Here is a 17,178-nt window from a genome sequence, read left to right as displayed (position 1 = left end):
AAAGTCCAATTTATCGATTTTTTTTCTTTTGTGACTTGTGCTTTTGATGTCATATCAAAGAAACCATCACCAAATCCATTGTCCTGATGATTTGTCCCTGTTTTTCACATAAAAGTACCATAGTTTTAGCTCTTGTTTAAGTCTTTTATCTGTTTTGATTTGTTTGCATGTGAGTGTCCAGTTTTCCCATGTGAATGTCCAGTTTTCCCTACACTGTTGATTGAACACTCTCCTTTTCCTATTGAATGATCTTGAACCCTTGAAGAAAATCATTTGACTGTATATGTAAGGGTTTATTTCTAGGTTCTCTATTCTGCCCATTCAGTTCAGTTCAGTCAATCAGTCGTGTCTAACTATTTGCAATCCCCATGCATTGCAGCATGCCAGGCCTCCCTGTCCATCACCAACTCCCAGAGCTTACTCAAACTCATGTCCATAGAGTCGGTGATGCCATCCAACCATCTCATCCTCTGTCATCCCCTTCTCCTCCTGCCTTCAATCTTTCCCAGCATCAGGGTCTTTTCCAGTGAGTCAGCTCTTTGCATCAGGTGGCCAAAGTGTTGGAGTTTCAGCTTCAGCCTCAGTCCTTCCAGTAAATATTCAGGACTGATTTCCTTTAGGATGGACTGGTTTGATCTCCTTATAGTCCAAGGGACTCTCAATAGTCTTCTCCAACGCCGTAGTTCAAAAGCATCAATTCTTTGGCGCTCAGCTTTCTTTATAGTCCATACATGACTACTGGAAAAACCATAGCTTTGACTAGACAGACTTTTGTTGCAAAGTAATGTCTCTGCTTTTTAATATGCTGTCTAGGCTGGTCATAGCTTTTCTTCTAAGGAACAATTATCTTTTAATTTCATGGCTCAGTATGAAAAGTCAAAAAGATAGGACACTGAAAGATGAACTCCCCAGGTCTATAGGTGCCCAATACGCTACTGGAGATCAGTGGAGAAATAACTCCAGAAAGATTGAAGAGACAGAGCCAAAGCAAAAACAACACCCAGTTGTGGGTATGATTAGTGATGGAAGTAAAGTCCAATGCTGTAAAGAGCAGTCTTGCATAGGAACCTGGAATGTTAGGTCCGTGAATCAAGGCAAATTGGAAGTAGTCAAACAGGAGACGGCAAGAGTGAACATCGACATTTTAGGAATCAGATAATTAAAATGGACTGGATTGGGTGAATTTAACTCAGATGACCATTATATCTACTACTGTGGGCAGGAATCCCTTAGAAGAAATGGAGTAGCCATTATAGTCTCCCCCATTTAGTCTGTATATTTGTCTTTATGGCAGTAACACACTGCCATATACTATAGCTTTTATAATACTATAGCTTTTATAATCTTTGAAACAGTTAGTCTGAGTCCTCCATCTTTGTTATTTTTAAAAATTGTTTTGGCTATTCTGTGTCTTTTGAGATTCCATACAAATTTTAGAGTGGACTTTTCTGTTTCTTCAAAATACATCATAATGATTTTGATAGGGATTATATTGAATCTGTAGATTGCTTTGGTAGTATTAATATCTCAACAATATAAAGTCTTCTAATTCATGAATACAAACTATATCTCCATGTATTTGTCTTATTTAATTTATCTCATCGGTGAGTTTTAGTTTTCAATATATAACTCTTTTACTTCCTTGTTTAAGTTTATTCCTAGGCATTTTCTTCATTTTGATGGTATTATAAATGGAACTTTCCCCTGAATTTTCTTTTTGGATTGTTTATTTTGTGTAGAGAAACAAAGCAAGTTATTTTGTGTTGATTTTGTGTCTTATGACTTTGCTGAATTAATTTAATAGTTCTCACAGGTTGTATGTGTGTGTAATCATTACAGTTTTCAACACATAAGATCATGTCATCTATTAACAGTGATAATTTTACTTCTTACTACCCAACTTGAGTGTCTTTTCTTTCTTTTTCTTCCTTCATAGCTCTGGCTAGAACCTCAAATATTATTTTGAATAGAAGTGGCAAAAAAAGGCTATGGTGCAATTTGTAACATTGACCAATAGCTATTTTCATTGGAGATCAAATGTACAGTCCTAGTTTTCATTAACTCTCACTGGTTCTTGAAAAAGAAAATAATTTGGTAACATTTACCTTCCTTCCACTAATTACAAGTTGGGAGACCAACAGAAGTTAAATAAGATGAATGGGATGGAGAAACAGTCTGAAAATAAATAGTAGAAGTTGGAGCAAAACCATAGAGGCCAGTTGTAATGGCAACTCTGAATTTTGTGGGATCTGAATTTTATATAATTTGGAGGTGCTCCTTAAAGGAAAAAAAATACAAAATTATGACTACAAAGTTAAGCAGTAAATTGAATATTTATTTAAAATGAGAAAATAATTGATAACAAATGTTTGTAGTGTTAGAAATTCAAATTCTTTTCTCTGGGAAACTTTAGGAAATCTGTCAACAATCATTTTTTAAACAGCTTTCCTGATTACAATCTGGTTTTTTCTCCCCATCTACAATACTCTACAACTCCCAGAAACTCTCAGCACTACCAGAAGCTCATGCAGTTGAGGGGCCTTGAGGATGCTGAAGCATCATTTCCTTTCTGGGGACTCTGCTGGCTGATAGTAGGATGCCTGATTGCATATTTCTTTCCCCACATGTTGGCCCTGATGGGTAAGACTGGCAAAAGTTACACTGCATCATTTTGGACAGTTATTTTCTCTACAACTAGAGCTTGAAATATTGTATTGCATCTGTATTTGATTTTTGCTTGAAAGGAACATAATCTATAGCCTTATTTTAATGCCAGGCAATAAAAAAGCATGATTTATTAAACCAATTTATCTTGAAAAATCTTGCCAAGGAAGCTTGACTATGAAAAATTCCAGAAGGATTTGCTGACCACTCAGATTCAGTCATATTATGATCTCCAGATCATACACCTCAAGATTGTCTGTGAAAATTTTTCAGTGTCTTTACAGCTCCGTGTATGTATGTGAATGTGTGCATGTACGTAACTAATGGCAAGGACTCTGATTTTTAGTTCCTTAAAAATATCAGAAATCCTGCATTAGTGTTCTCACAACCTCAAAATGTGATACATTCACTAAGAAAACAAACAGAAAATATTGATATTGTGGTAACTGAGTGTCAAGCCGTATTCTCATATTTGCTTGTTTGATTCTCACAGTGACCCTATAAGGAAAATCCTGTTATTCCCATTTACCATAAGATAAAGCTGAGGCAAAGAGAGGATTATTTTTTCCCAAGTAAACAAATCTAATAAGGTGTGTGCTGCATCTGGAGACTATGATCCCAACTGCAACAGTTTACTACTTCACCAGGCTACACTAACTACTAATGAGTATATTGTATTTATTTTTGATGTGAGGGTCCTCAACTATGAAAGATTATTTTTTTCACCACCCCCCAGTAGAAGACCAATTATTGTACAGTCCCATCATGTTAGTCACAGAATATGTGGCTGACATATATTAGCTTTCTGATTTCTGGCTCATCTGTTTTCTAGAAAATCTCCCCTAGCTTGTGTAGTAAGACTCAACTCTGTCTTCTTTAGTTTTATTTTGCTTTCCTAGTTAGATGTTGTCCTTCATGAGGTCAAGAACCATGTTTTCTCTTTCCTCTGAATCTCTCAGAACTAGGGCATGGTGCTACGTTTATAGAAAGGTGATGATATACATTGACTTATTTGCTGGTATTTTTCTAACAATAAGCCACTGGAAAACTCATTTATCTGTAATTTGCATTAAAAATTATTTGAACCACACATTCCTTCAAACAATATTTATGGAGGGCCCATATGTGATAAGGGCTTCCCAGATGCCGCTAGAGGTAAAGAGCCTGCCTGCCAATGCAGGAGATGTAAGAGACCTGGGTTTGGACATAAGAGACCTGAGTTTGATCCTTGGATCAAGGAAGATCCCCTGGAAGAGGGCAAGGCAACCCACTCCAGTATTATTATCTGGAGAGATCTCATGGACAGAGGAGCCTGGTGGGCTACGGTCCATAGGTCTCAGAGTTGGATACCACTGAAGCGACCTAGCACCCATGCATGCATAAGTGATAAGGATGCAACAAGAATGAAATACAGTTCTGCTGCCATTTAGGGCTTTATGGTATAATAGAAAAACAAATTGTAAACAAATAATTTAGTGATGTGTTACAAAGACATTGGTAAGATTCAGTAAATATGATGGATAAATAAATTAGCTTCAGTGGGGATGGAGTGATCTAATCTTGGTAAGAGGTACCTAACCCATACACTATTAGAATTGAAATAACATTTTATGGATTACTTTTGTCTAATTCCTCATAGGTAAGAAACTGGAATAATAAGATGTTGAATGGGATTTTTCATGTTAGTCCAGGCTTGGCTATTAGGAAAAACAGCTTGTAACAAAAGACCCTATAAATCCACTTCACTTGAAGAGGGCCTTTCATCATCATCTTGAAGGAATTTAGAGGAAACAGAATTAGTTCTACTACCATTGTGCACCCTCTCATCCCAGAATTGACAGATACCTAGAGTCAGGAGGAAAGAGAATCATGCTGGGCAATTTTCGGAGCATGCAGGTGCCTGTAGAAAGACTCCTTCTTTTTACAAGTTTCTCCTCATAAATCCAAATGTTGACAGTGATCAGTTGTACATTTTTACTGAGTCTGTGAGAAGGAGAGACTGAGATCTCTTTTCCTATTTTCTCATCTGGGTGTCCTAGTAGCATAGCCTATGGAGAGTCAGGAAAAAGTTTTGGGAATAGTTTGGTACGTGTTCTTTGAAGGTTGGTGGCATATGGAAGAGAGAAATTGATGCCACTTTCTGATCTGCAGTTTTCTGAAGATAGGAGTCCCATTGCGGTGGTTGAGGCCAGCAAGGCTTTAAGAAATCATGGTGTAGGAGGGCTTTGAAACAATTTGGAGGAATCTTCACCTGTTTCTCCATAGTCCTTAGAGAAGGAGACAGCACAGTTCCTATGGTTCCAAGAGGAGCTCCAGGGTTTCCCAAGCCACTGACTGGCCAAGCGTTGGGGTATTCAACCCAGAGAAAGGATTGGGAGAATGGTATATTGACAGGAGGCCAGTGGGAAATAGTTGATTACTGCTCTCTAGAGGTGCTGGAGTCTTCCTGGGTAAAGCTGATCTTTATCTTGGTATCACCCACACCCTGTACAAACCGGTAACTGCAGAAAGAATTAGACCAAATCAAACTGAGAAATATGGCTCCAAAAGGCAATAGTTAAATACCAGTACCTCTACATTTCTGATTCTCTTCCCTGTTTCCAAACCTGGAAGAGCTATATGCTTAAGAGGGAAGTAGAGAGAATACCCCACCAACACACACACACACACACACACACACACATCCATACATGGTGTCACATTGAGGGGAAACAGTATGAGAAGGGGGACAGATCACAGCCTCTACCACTCCAGTTCTTTTTAGGTACAAACTCAGCATTAACTATAGTATCTTTAGAATAACAGATGTGATATTAGAGTTTGAAACAGGATTAGGTAAGATTTTTAAGATCCAAAAATAAATAATTTGTCCAATATCACATTCCAAAGGAGAATTGAGATTTCATGGTTGAGAATAGTTAAAAAAACATTTCACATTTACAGTTTAAACAGTGCATAGTGGCATATTGGAGAAGGAAATGGCAACCCACTCCAGTAGTCTTGCCTGGAGAATCCCATGGACAGAGGAGCCTGATGGACTATAGTTCATAAGGTTGCAAAGAGTCAAACATGACTGAAGTGACTTAGCCCTGAGCACAGTGGTATATCAAGGTGGGCAGTGAGGGATAGGGGTGCAGCCCATTTTGACAGGGAAACCTGGTTTATTACTGACATTATTTAAAATTACTGAGCCCATGCTGATGATAAAAAGCATACAAACTTTTAGTTGACTTTATTATTTTTGTCGACTTCTCCAAGGACAATGCACTCCTTGCCTGCTTGCAGTTGGAGCAGTGCCTACCATACCTCCCTTGATACAGGACAACCATTTGAGACTACTCCAAAATAGATTTGCACTGGGACCTGTCCAAAGGAAGAAAAATTCTTTTCTTAATGAAAGAAAATGTATTAGAGGTAGAGAATTTTGTAGACATTTTATAATTCTAGCTTTGATTTCAAATCATTTCTCTGTTTCTTTAAATTAGTTCCAGGTATAGACAGATAGAGTAGATCATTGGGGTCCTCTGGGAAGCAGATATGAAGACACAGTTGTGAGCACAGATGATTACTCTGGATTAATGCCTGAGAAAGATAAGGAGGGGGCAGGTGTGGACAGAGAGAGCCTTAGTCTACAACAGGGATTGATAAAGTCTCAGGCAACCCAGTAGGGTGCTGGGAGGAAGGATTACTTGTTAGTCCCCTGCATTGGGCCAGAAATGGCAGTCTCTAGTAATACTACTGCCCAGCCGTTGACTGCAGGCTCCCCAGAATGAGCATTTTCTGGAAAGCTGAGGTGGATCCTGAAGGTGTGGCAGCTAGAGGCTGTCAGCCACATAACCCCCTTGCAGTTGAAGAGCACTTCTCTCTTGAAAGGAAATGTAAGCAGTGGGTATACCTGGCTCCCACACCTGGACACAGTAAATTTCTGCATCCCCAGCTTTTCTGTTAATTTCACAAGTGTAGTAAGTACTCTGTGATGCCTAATTAGATATTCACCCGTCACATCTATACAGCCAAGTACCATTTGGACACCCAGCAAGCTCAACTGTTAAGAGTCAATTTAGTAAACATGGAACTGGAGGCACAGTGTAACTTGACTAGATTCTGTGTCACATTTCAGCTTCGTTTTGATCAAATGAAGTGCTGGTTGTTTGACAAAAAGGAGTATCTTTTATTCATATTTGTATCTTACCACCCCCCACAAAAGAAAATACAGGGCCTGACAGGGCACCTGCTGCCCAGGAGGATGACAGCAAATGTTGTATCTGGTAGAATGACTGATTCTAGAATGTTTTACCTTCTTCCCTTAACTTCATGTCTGTATAAACAGTCTTTGTGTGACTTGCTATTGCTGGTTCTGAATCTGGTTTTGAAATCAATATATTTTGTCTATTTTCTTCTTTATGAAAGAAGGAATAAAAATCCCCAAATGGTTAGAGAGAATTCAAATAAAACCATGCTAAGGAGAAGAAATGCTATATATAAAAAAGACTAAAGAGCTATTTTCCAGGATCTGTCACTCCAGTGACATCTTCAGTAAAATAACCTTCTGCCCATCATCCTGGAGAGCAAGGCTGGGAGCAAGACATGTTATAGATTGAGGAAGCCAAGCCCTCATATGTCAAGACGAATTTTAAAAAGAAGGAAGAGAAAAAAGAAGGAAGAAAAGGAGGGAGGTTATAGAAAATAACTGTTTACAAAAATATGAAGGTTGAAAGGTTCCTTTGTGTAAATTTAAACAGCTCATTTTTTCAGTGGGCTGAGGATAGTTTTTTGATTAGAGATAGCTTGCTTCCATGATGAGAATGTCTAACGACAAAGTTGGGATGAAACATGAATGTCAGGAACCCTTTAGTAGCCACCAAGGAATAACCTGTCCTTTGCAAGTCTGGCGAGTCATGAGGCTGCCATTAAACCTAAATAAGTTGTTTTCAGAGGATATGGCTTGGTTTTAAAGCTGTCCATGATGAATGCCTTTCTGTGCTATGAGACACCCCTTGAGTCCTGACTTCCTGAGAGGACCCGGGGAGAGCTGCAAATGGGGAAGCTGAAACCGAGCCACATAGGGGCTTCCTGGAAGGCTCTTTGATGCAACTGATTATGATGTTCTGCAGGATAATTTACTTGTTTCAAGTGCATGATTAATGAGATTATTATTCATAATTAGGAAATGCCCAGGGAGCAAAGAACACAAACAGTGTTCTGACTAGCTGTCAGTAATTGTCAGGAACACACTAATAATGCCCAGGAAATGAAAAGGCCCCCGCATTTTCCTTTAATTTTGTTTAGGAATGTGATTTCCTAACAGCAATCGAGTGCTATGGGCAGTGTTTCTCCTTCAGATTGTGTCACCTCAAAGTGCCATTCTTCACTGCATCCCCATGTACATAGTACATAAAAGAGTAGGCCTGAGGTCAGATAGCATTGTTTAATGCATTATGGCCTTTCTTGTAGAAGGCTTTGCAAATAATATCTCCCTCTTCTCTTCATCCTCATCTTTTCCTAAAATCACATGTGGTGCCAGTCCCTTTAGGAGACACATCGTACTGGAGGAACTGACTTTGCCTATAATGAGAAACCTTTATAAGGCCAGTCAACTTGATTTGTATCAAATGCCCTCTCTTCTGATAGTGGTGGGGGAGAAAGTCTTAGCAGCTTTCTTTCTATAGGAGCTCCTCCAGGTTTGTTTATTTTTTTTCTGTTATGATTTCTTTTTCATATAATAGTTTCATGTTATTTAGTGTGAATCCATTGTAGTGACTAGTCTTTGGGTATATTGTGTGTGTATGCTAGTCGCTCAGTTGTGTCCAGCTCTATGCGACTCTCTGGGCTGCAGCCCATCAGGCTCCTCTGTCCACAGGATTCTCCAGGCAAGAATACTCGAGTGGGTTGCCATTTCCATCTCCAGGGGATCTTCCTGACCCAGGGATTGAACCCAGGTCTCCTGCATTGAGGGCAGACTCTTTACCGTCTGAGCGACAAGGTATATTAATTGCATTCATTTCTGTGCCCCAAAAGCTGAGACCAGATGCTGGCACAGCATGGCTTCCATAAGGTGCTCATCCTGAGAGGGTGACCAGTTGGCAGCTTTATGTGACATCCACCTCTGCTCTTGACCTCTTCCTGTCCCCTGCGGGCATGGCAGACACTGTAAGCAGAGACACTTAAGGTTTATTATTTTGCAGTGTAACCAAATGTTGGGAGGTTAAGCATCCCATATTGTAATGGATGGCACAGACCCACAGAGCATGCTGATACACTCAACAGGCTTAGAAAGGACTATGTAACTATGATGGGGGTTCATGATATATATGTATATATATAACCCTTTTCTGTTTCTTTTCTCTTCTTTCTGCCTGTTAGCTTCAGAGTGCTCCAGAGTTCAGTCCTTGGTCCCTTCTTTATATTATACTCAACTCTTTCCCTCTCATCTGCCCCTGGGGAACTTAACTCCTATGGTTTTAAATACTATCTAATTGCTGACTACAATGGAATGTATATTCTAGCCTTGACCTCTACCCTGAACTTCATACTTATACATACAAGTTGTACATCCTACAGTTTACTTGTTTAACATGCAATTCAAATTGAGTGTGTTTGGTTTTTTTTATTTTAATTTTGTTATTGAGCTGTGATTAACATTCAATATTAAATTAGTTTCAAGTATACCATATAGTGATTCAGTATTTTTTTACACATTATGAAATGATCACTACAACAAGATTAGTTACCATCTGTTATTCCTTCTTAAAAATATCTCTCCCCAAACCTACTTTACTCACAATCTCAGTTGAGGGCAATTCTGTTATTTCACTTGTTGAAGCCAAAAACCTTAGAGTTGTTCTTGGCTCTTGTTTTTCCTTCCTAAGCCTCATCAAAACTGCCAAGAAATTCTGTTAACTCTAACTTCAAAACACATCTGCTATATGCCCACTTTTCTCCAGCTTTACTGCTATCCTGGTTGGAGCCATGGTTATTATCTCTTGCCTGGATTATAGTAACACTCTCCTAATTAGTCTCTCCGCTTCCAGTCTCAGGCCCCAGTAGATGATTTTCAACAAAACAGCTGAAGATAGCCTTTAAAATTTTAAGTCAGATTGCATTACTCTGCTCAACCCTTCCAATGCCTCCCTACTCCATTCTGAGTAAAAATCAAAGTTCTTACAGGGTCTAGCCCTCTGGTGCTGCTCCAACTTCATCTCCTTCTCCTCGTCCTCTCTAACTCAACTTCTGCTGCCCTGGCTTCTGCGTTGCTCTTGGGGCACACCAGGCACACTTCTGCCTTAAGATTTCGCTTAGTGGTTTCTTCTGCTTAGAATACTCCTCATCCTAGACATCCACACAGCTGGATTTCCTTACCTTCTTTGTATCTTTGTACAGTTTAACTTTGCATTGTTTAGTCACTTAGTCATGTCTGACTCTGTGCAACCCTATGGGCTGTAGCCTACCAGGCTTCTCTGTCCATGGGATTCTCCAGACACTGGAGTGGGTTGCCATTTCCTTCTCCGAGGGATGTTCCTGGCCCAGGAATTGAACCTACATCTCATCTCCTGCATTGGCAGGCAACTCCTTTACTCCTGAGCCAGCAGGGAGCCCCAGCGTTTCTTTAGTATCTTTACATTGGTCATCCCTTTTTGAGTTGCAGTTCGCTTTTCCCATCTGGCCATCCCACTGGTTCCTTCTGTACTATTTTTAAAAAATTACTTTTTACTGAGGTAACATTGATTTACAACATCATGTGAGTTTCATGTGTACAACATTATATTATTCCTTCTATATATAAACATTTTTTTTGAAAGTTGCTCAATCGTGTTTGACTCTTTGCAACCCCATGGACTATACAGTCCATGAATTCTCCAGGCCAGAATACTGGAGTGCATAGCTGTTCCCTTATTTGGGGCATCTCCCCAACCCTGGGATCAAACCCAGGTCTCCCACATTGCAGGCAGCTTCTTTACCAGCTGAGCTACCACAACATGCTCACCACCAAAAATTTATAGTTTCCATTCATCACCATACAGTTGACCTCCCTTTACCCATATCACCCTCACCCTGTCCCAGCATCCCCTCTGGTAATCTTCGTTGTGTTCTGTGAACACACACACACACCACATCTTTTGTATCCATTCATTCATTGATGGGCACTTATATTGTTTCTGTATCTTGGATTTTGTAAATAATACTGCAGTGAACATACTTGTACATATACCATTTCAAACTAGTGTTTTTGTATTGTTTGAATAAATACCAAGAGTGGGATAGCTTGATCATATGGTAGTTCTATTTATAATTTTTGAGGTATCCTCATACTGTCTTCCATAGTGGCTGCATCAATTTACATTCCCATTAACAGTGTATGAGAGTTCCCTTTTCTCCACATCCTTTCCAGTTCTTGTTATTTCTTATATTTTTGATAACAGTCATTCTAACAGGTGTGAGGTGATAGCTCATTGTGGTTTTAATTTGCATTTCCCTAATAGTGAGGAATACTGAACACCTTTCCATGTGCCTGTTGGCCATCTGTATGTCTTTGGAAAGATGCCTATTCAGCTCCTCTGTCCAATTTTTAATCAGGTTTTTCGGGATTTTTTGGTGTTGAGTTATGAGTTCTTTACTCTCTGCATTCCTTTTATCACTGTTTGATTGTACTTAGCACTCCCTAGCAGGCTACATAGTTCAGGTGTTATCTTTATTGTTTATTGTCTGTATCTCAAACCCCAAATAAAAGCCCCATCGGACTGCATTTCCAAGTTAAGACACTGGGACATGTGATACATAAGTAATATATCAAATAGTTGACTTCCTCAAAAGGACCTTTGAAATATTTGGGATGCAAATATCTCTCAGCATGAACAGCCTTTAATGGTCTAGTACAGGCTACATACAGTTTAGGGGGGATTCCTTCCCAGACGTGTCTGTTACTAGTTGAGTTGATAATGAGTTAAATTGTTTCTGGTATTTTAATTCAGCCTCTGAGCTCTCTTGAGATATTTTGGACAAAGTCCAAGGTTCTTAAATGTGGGTCATTTTCATCTAGGTATCAGCTTTCAACTCATAGGGTACTTGACTACATAAATCAATTAAAGAAGAAGAAGAAGGAAATATGAGCTGTAAAATATTGACTCACAAGGTGTCTGCAAATGACCCTGGATTTAATATTATTTGGGGCCAACTTGTCTCTGATGGCCTCAATAATTGGGCAAAACTGTTCAAATAGTGTTCAGTCCTTCCTGGCTTTGGTGATAATGACCAGAGATTAATGGATCAAAAAATCATAATCATATTCGTGAAGATGGGCCTGTGTATTGATCATAAAGTTATGAAAACATCATTGCTTACCTTAAGTATGTCAGGCCTGGGATAAAATTATAGACACCACTGGAATAAATGAAAAGTTCCAGGCAAAATGCATCTGATTTATATGTGGGAAGAGCCACATATACCTTGTGGCCAGGGATCATCCTGAGAAACTTAGAGCAAGCTTCCCTGTTGTTCTGTTACAGGGCAAAATAGGAGGCAATTTTTTTTCAGGATTGGGCTTCTCTTGTGGCTCAGCTGGTAAAGAATCTGCCTGCAATGTGGGAGACCTGGGTTCAATCCCCAGGTTGGGAAGATCCCCTGGAGAAGGAAAAGGCAACCCACTCCAGTATTCTGGCCTGGAGAATTCCATGGACTGTATAGTCCATGGGGTCACAAAGAGTTAGACACGACTAAGTGGCTTTCACTTACTTGCACTTTTTTCAGGATAGCAGGTGGCAAATTCTCAATCAGTGTGAAAGTGGAACTTAATCAAAATTAATACCTTTAACAAATTTATTAAGCACCTACTAAGTAGCTTGAATGTGTGAATTACCCAGGGATTTAGCATTCTAATTCAGTGGGTCTGGGGTAGGGCCAAAGAGCCTACATTTCTCACCAACTTCCAGTTGATATTGATTATACTGGTCCCAGGCTCACTTTTGAGTAGTAAGGACCAATATTATAAACTTTTATTCTCTTGAAACATTGTCCGATACTACTCCTCTCGCAAGATTGCCCCAGGATTACTTGTTCTTGTGTATGTGTGTTTAGTCCTATGCAGTTTTGCCACCCATGTATGTTTGTAGATTCACCATCACAGTAAACATATAGAACAGTTCCATCATTCCCAAAATCCCCACCCCACAACATTGCTAACCTCTGGCAACTGCTAATCTGTTACCATCTCTACAATTTTGTCATTTTGAAAATGTTATATAAATAGAATTATGCAGTATGTAACCTTTTGAGATTGGTGCTTTCACTTTGTGCTTCTTCGGAGAGTCATCTAGATTTTTGCCTGTATCAACAGATCATTCCTTTCTATTGGAGAGAAGTGTTCCTTGGGATTAAAGTACCACAGTTGGTTTAACCTGTCACCAGTTGAAGGATATCAGGGTTGTGTGTCCATTTTCAACTATTAGAGGTAAACTGCTCTGAACCTTTGTCTACAGATTTTTGTGTGAACTTAAGTTTTCATTTCTTTGGGTGAATAACCAAGATTGCAGCTGCAGGGTGATACGGCTTCGCTGGTAGCTCAGATGGTAAAGAATCTGCCTGTAATGCAGGAGACCCCGGTTCAATTCCTGGGTCAGGAAGATCCCCTGGAGAAGGGATAGGATACCCACTCCAGTATTCGTGGGCTTCCCTGTGGCTCAGCTGGTAAAGAATCCATCTGCATTGTGGGAGACCTGGGTTCAATCCCTAGTTTGGGAAAATCCCCTGGAGGAGGGCATGGCAACCCACTCCAGTATTCTTGTCTGGAGAATCCCCATGGACAGACGAGCCTGGTAGGCTACAGACTATGGGGTTGCAAAGAGTTGTTCACAACTGAGCGACTAAGCACACAGCACACACACGCACACACACACGGTACTTTTATGTTTAATTTTATATGTAAGTGCCAAATTGTTACCCAGCAAGGCTGCATAGTTTGATATTCCCACTAGCAAAGTTTGAGTGTACCAGTTTCTCCTCATCCTTGCCAGCATTTGGTGATGTCACTATTTTTTTTTAAATATATTAGCACACACTTCTTTTTATTACATTGAAATTAGTCAACGGTCTAACAACAAAAGGGCTGCTTATGGAATGCTGTTATGTTAAACTTTACTTATAGGATGTTAAACCCTTAGAACTAAGCTTTTCTGTATAGTTGCTGCTACAAAAGGTGGTTTTACACAAACACTAAATTAAAAAACAAAAACAAAAAAGCTTCAGAACACGATGAATTACTTTTATTTTGGTATGCATCCACATCTCAGCATTTAGTGATCCTGAACAAAAAAGTGAAAAAATGCAGCAGTTTGCCAGGGATTTTGGCAATCTCTCATGCACACTGAGTTTTTCCTTAATCCCTGTTGAGGACCATGAGAAGCAGCACCAAAACCAAAGTATACACCAACCAAGGTTCTTTTTGTTCCAGTTGTCAGATTCCAAACTAGACCCAGATGGATTGCAAAGATGAGCAAGTGAGAGCGCTGTTTAAAACTTCTTGAAATTGTAAAAGCAATTACAGGAAAAGAAAATTCATTTAGAGGGATTGTGTGTGCTGACAGGAGTCTTCTATTGCCTTTCTCCAAGTTTATCCACCAAAGACTTTGAGAGCTGGCAGGTCTGAGTAACTCTGGTGATTGTTCTCTTCACCTCATCAAAACATGAGCAAAAACCACTACAATATTGTAAAGTAATTAGCCTCCAACTAATAAAAATAAATGAAAAAAAAAAAAAAGAAAACGCATCAGCCAATGATGACAGCAGAGAGTGGCAGGGCTGAAAACCCTTTATTCCCATTATTCAAATCCCAGGCTGGTGGAGAGTAAATAAAGTGGTTGTAAAGCTAAATGAGGAAGATCAGAGACTGTTTCCAACCTTACCTGATGGCTTCTGGCCAAAGCAAGGAGGTGTCATGGAAAGTATTGGATGGTGACGGTGCAAAAAGGGACTTGAGGAGGAGGAAGGATAAAGCAGCACCTCTTGGTTACGGTAGGGAGAGAAGTGCTATGGGAAAAGCCCTGAATTCCTCACCAAAGGCTAACTTCAGAGGGGAGCAGAGTGAGTTAGGATCTATGCTTTGGTCATGGGTGGTAGTGGAGAGTGAGGAGAAGGATAATGGCTTGAAGGAGTCATCATTTAAGACTTAAAGAAACCAGGAGGGGATGGGGGAAAAGGCAGAGATCCCAGGCCATGTAATCAGCAGCAAGGATGAGTTAGATGTGACTAGTTAGATCTAACAATTGAGTTAGTTGTGCCCTGCTGGTTGTGACGGGAATCAATTTAAATATACTTTCTTGGACCCAGAAGTTCAACTTTGTGGATTGTGGATAGTGGTTACACTTGACAGATTTATTTGTTATAGCACAACTTATACATTTCACATGGACACAAAATTAGTGTCATTTACAGTGTCTGAGAATAAATTGCCTTTGAATGGGCACTTCCTTTCCAGTAATTTGAGGTCTCCAAGATGTATCTAGAAAATTTACTACTTGGGAAAAAAAAAAGTGAAAACTGCTTAAATCTCATGGGGGATATGGGAGGGCGTGTGGTTTTTTTCTTTTGGATTAACTACTATATAACACTGTCCTTCAGGCAGCTGAGGAAGTTTCATATTTTCTTTAGACATTAGGTGCCAAAGCTCTTGTAGGATAACTTTGATGCTGGATGAATTTTGCCATTTTGCTAGTACTGATATGGCTCTTGGGTCCACAACTCCATTGAAACTATTAACTCCATCTATATTAATTTTTGTTACAAATCTTACAAAAGGGCACGCTTCTAGGCATTTAGGTCCACATCCTAGTTCAAGGCTGTATATTCAGTTTTCACAGATTGTTCTTGGGGGCCCAGTTATCACTCCTGTCCATCTTGTAAGTGTCATGTGTAGGTCATTTTCTAGACCCCAGCTAACTGCCATCTCCTAATACTTTCTGACGTTTTTCGAGTTCTAACCATTGAAAATTGCAAGAGGCCTTTACTCCTGAGCCTGTGGTGGCTGCCAACTGCATTGCTGTCACTCTTTCACTAGTTTTTCCTTATTTTAGTAATTCTAATAGATATATAGTGATATCTCAAAGTGGTTTTAATTTACCTAATGGTTAATGATGTCAAACATCTTTCTTATGCTTCTTTGTCATTTGAATATTATCTTTAGTTAAATGTCTGTGTTTATCCCAGTTTCTCACTGAATTTTTCTTTTGTTGTTTCTATTGATTTTAATAGTTCTTCATATGTTCTAGATACTGCCACTTTGTCATATACTTCTTTAGAACTGTTTTCTCTCAGTCTTAAGCTTGCATTTCATCTTCTTCACAGAGTCTTTTTGCAGAGCAAAGGTTTATAATTTTAGTGAGGTCCAGTTTATCATTTTTTCCTTTTATGGATTATGCTTTGGATATCATGTTTAACAATAGCTCGCCTAGACCTGATCCCAAAGAATTTCCATTATTTATTTTCTCATAAATATTTTATAATTTTAAGTATTACATTTAAATCCTTGAACATTTTGCACTTTTTTTTTTTTTGGTATAAGGTGTGAGATTTAGCTCAGATCTTATTACACCTCTTGAGGTATAGCATGAGATCCAGGTGGGTGTTATGTTCAGTTTCCCACTAGACTCCACTAGTATCACCCTTAAAAAAGTGGAGCAGGGCATTTACACCTCACTGCAGACAGCTGAAGTTAAGTTCAGTCAGCCCTTCCCTCTGCTGACATCTTCCCAGCAAATGTGTGACACTGATTTTTACTGCCTTGTTGATTCTGAGTGAATGTGGAAGCTCAGCAGCTCCCTGCTGGGCCCCGCTGACACTACATGAGGAAAGGGAAATAGAGTGTCTGCCAGCTCCACTTCTCATCACCTCATCTACCTCATTGCTAGGGAGTAGGAGGTGAGACGCTGTTCCCCACTGTGCTCCACAGACACAGGGAAAGGACTGTGAAGCTTGGTGGGGACCAGCTCTGCCTCATACTACCTCATTTAGTCTTGTTTCTTTCAGGAAGATGTGGACAGTCTGTTCACTGCTGGATCCTACTGACACCATCCTGAGTGGGAGGGAGAATGATAATAATACCTGCTCTGACTGGTGTGGATGGAAGATCAGATCCCTACTCAGCTTCGCCAATACTTTTCCTGCAGGGGAATCATTGGTGGACTTCCCAGGTGCCTCAGCAGTAAGGATCCGCCTGCCAATGCAGGGGGCATGGGTTTGATCTCTGGGGGGGGGGGGGAAGATCACCTGGGGGAGGAAATGGCAACCCATATTTTAATTTTTTATTTAATTTTTAAAAATTTCCCCAGTATTCTTGCCTGAGAAATCCCATGAACAGAAGAGCCTGGTGGGCTACAGTCCACGGGGTCACAAAAAGTTGCACACAAGTGAGCAACTAAACAGCCAAAACCGCAACAACAAGGGGGATATGTGCACAGCCTGCCTCTGCCAAGCAGAGTATAGATGACTAGCTCCCCACTTAGTCCTGCCAGCTCCACTGGGCAGGGG

At 39.8% G+C, this 17,178-nt stretch overlaps 1 pseudogene; it reads right to left on the bottom strand.

Annotated features, from left to right (window-relative positions):
- Positions 1 to 15,196: 15,196 nt before the first annotated feature.
- LOC122435589 lies at positions 15,197 to 15,689 on the bottom strand (annotated as a pseudogene).
- Positions 15,690 to 17,178: the final 1,489 nt, after the last annotated feature.

The sequence above is a fragment of the Cervus canadensis genome, chromosome X, assembly GCF_019320065.1.
Source record: "Cervus canadensis isolate Bull #8, Minnesota chromosome X, ASM1932006v1, whole genome shotgun sequence".
Taxonomy (NCBI): Eukaryota; Metazoa; Chordata; class Mammalia; order Artiodactyla; family Cervidae; genus Cervus; species Cervus canadensis.
The sequence above is the reverse complement of the archived record's forward strand: the minus strand, read 5'-3'. Positions and strand labels throughout refer to the sequence as shown.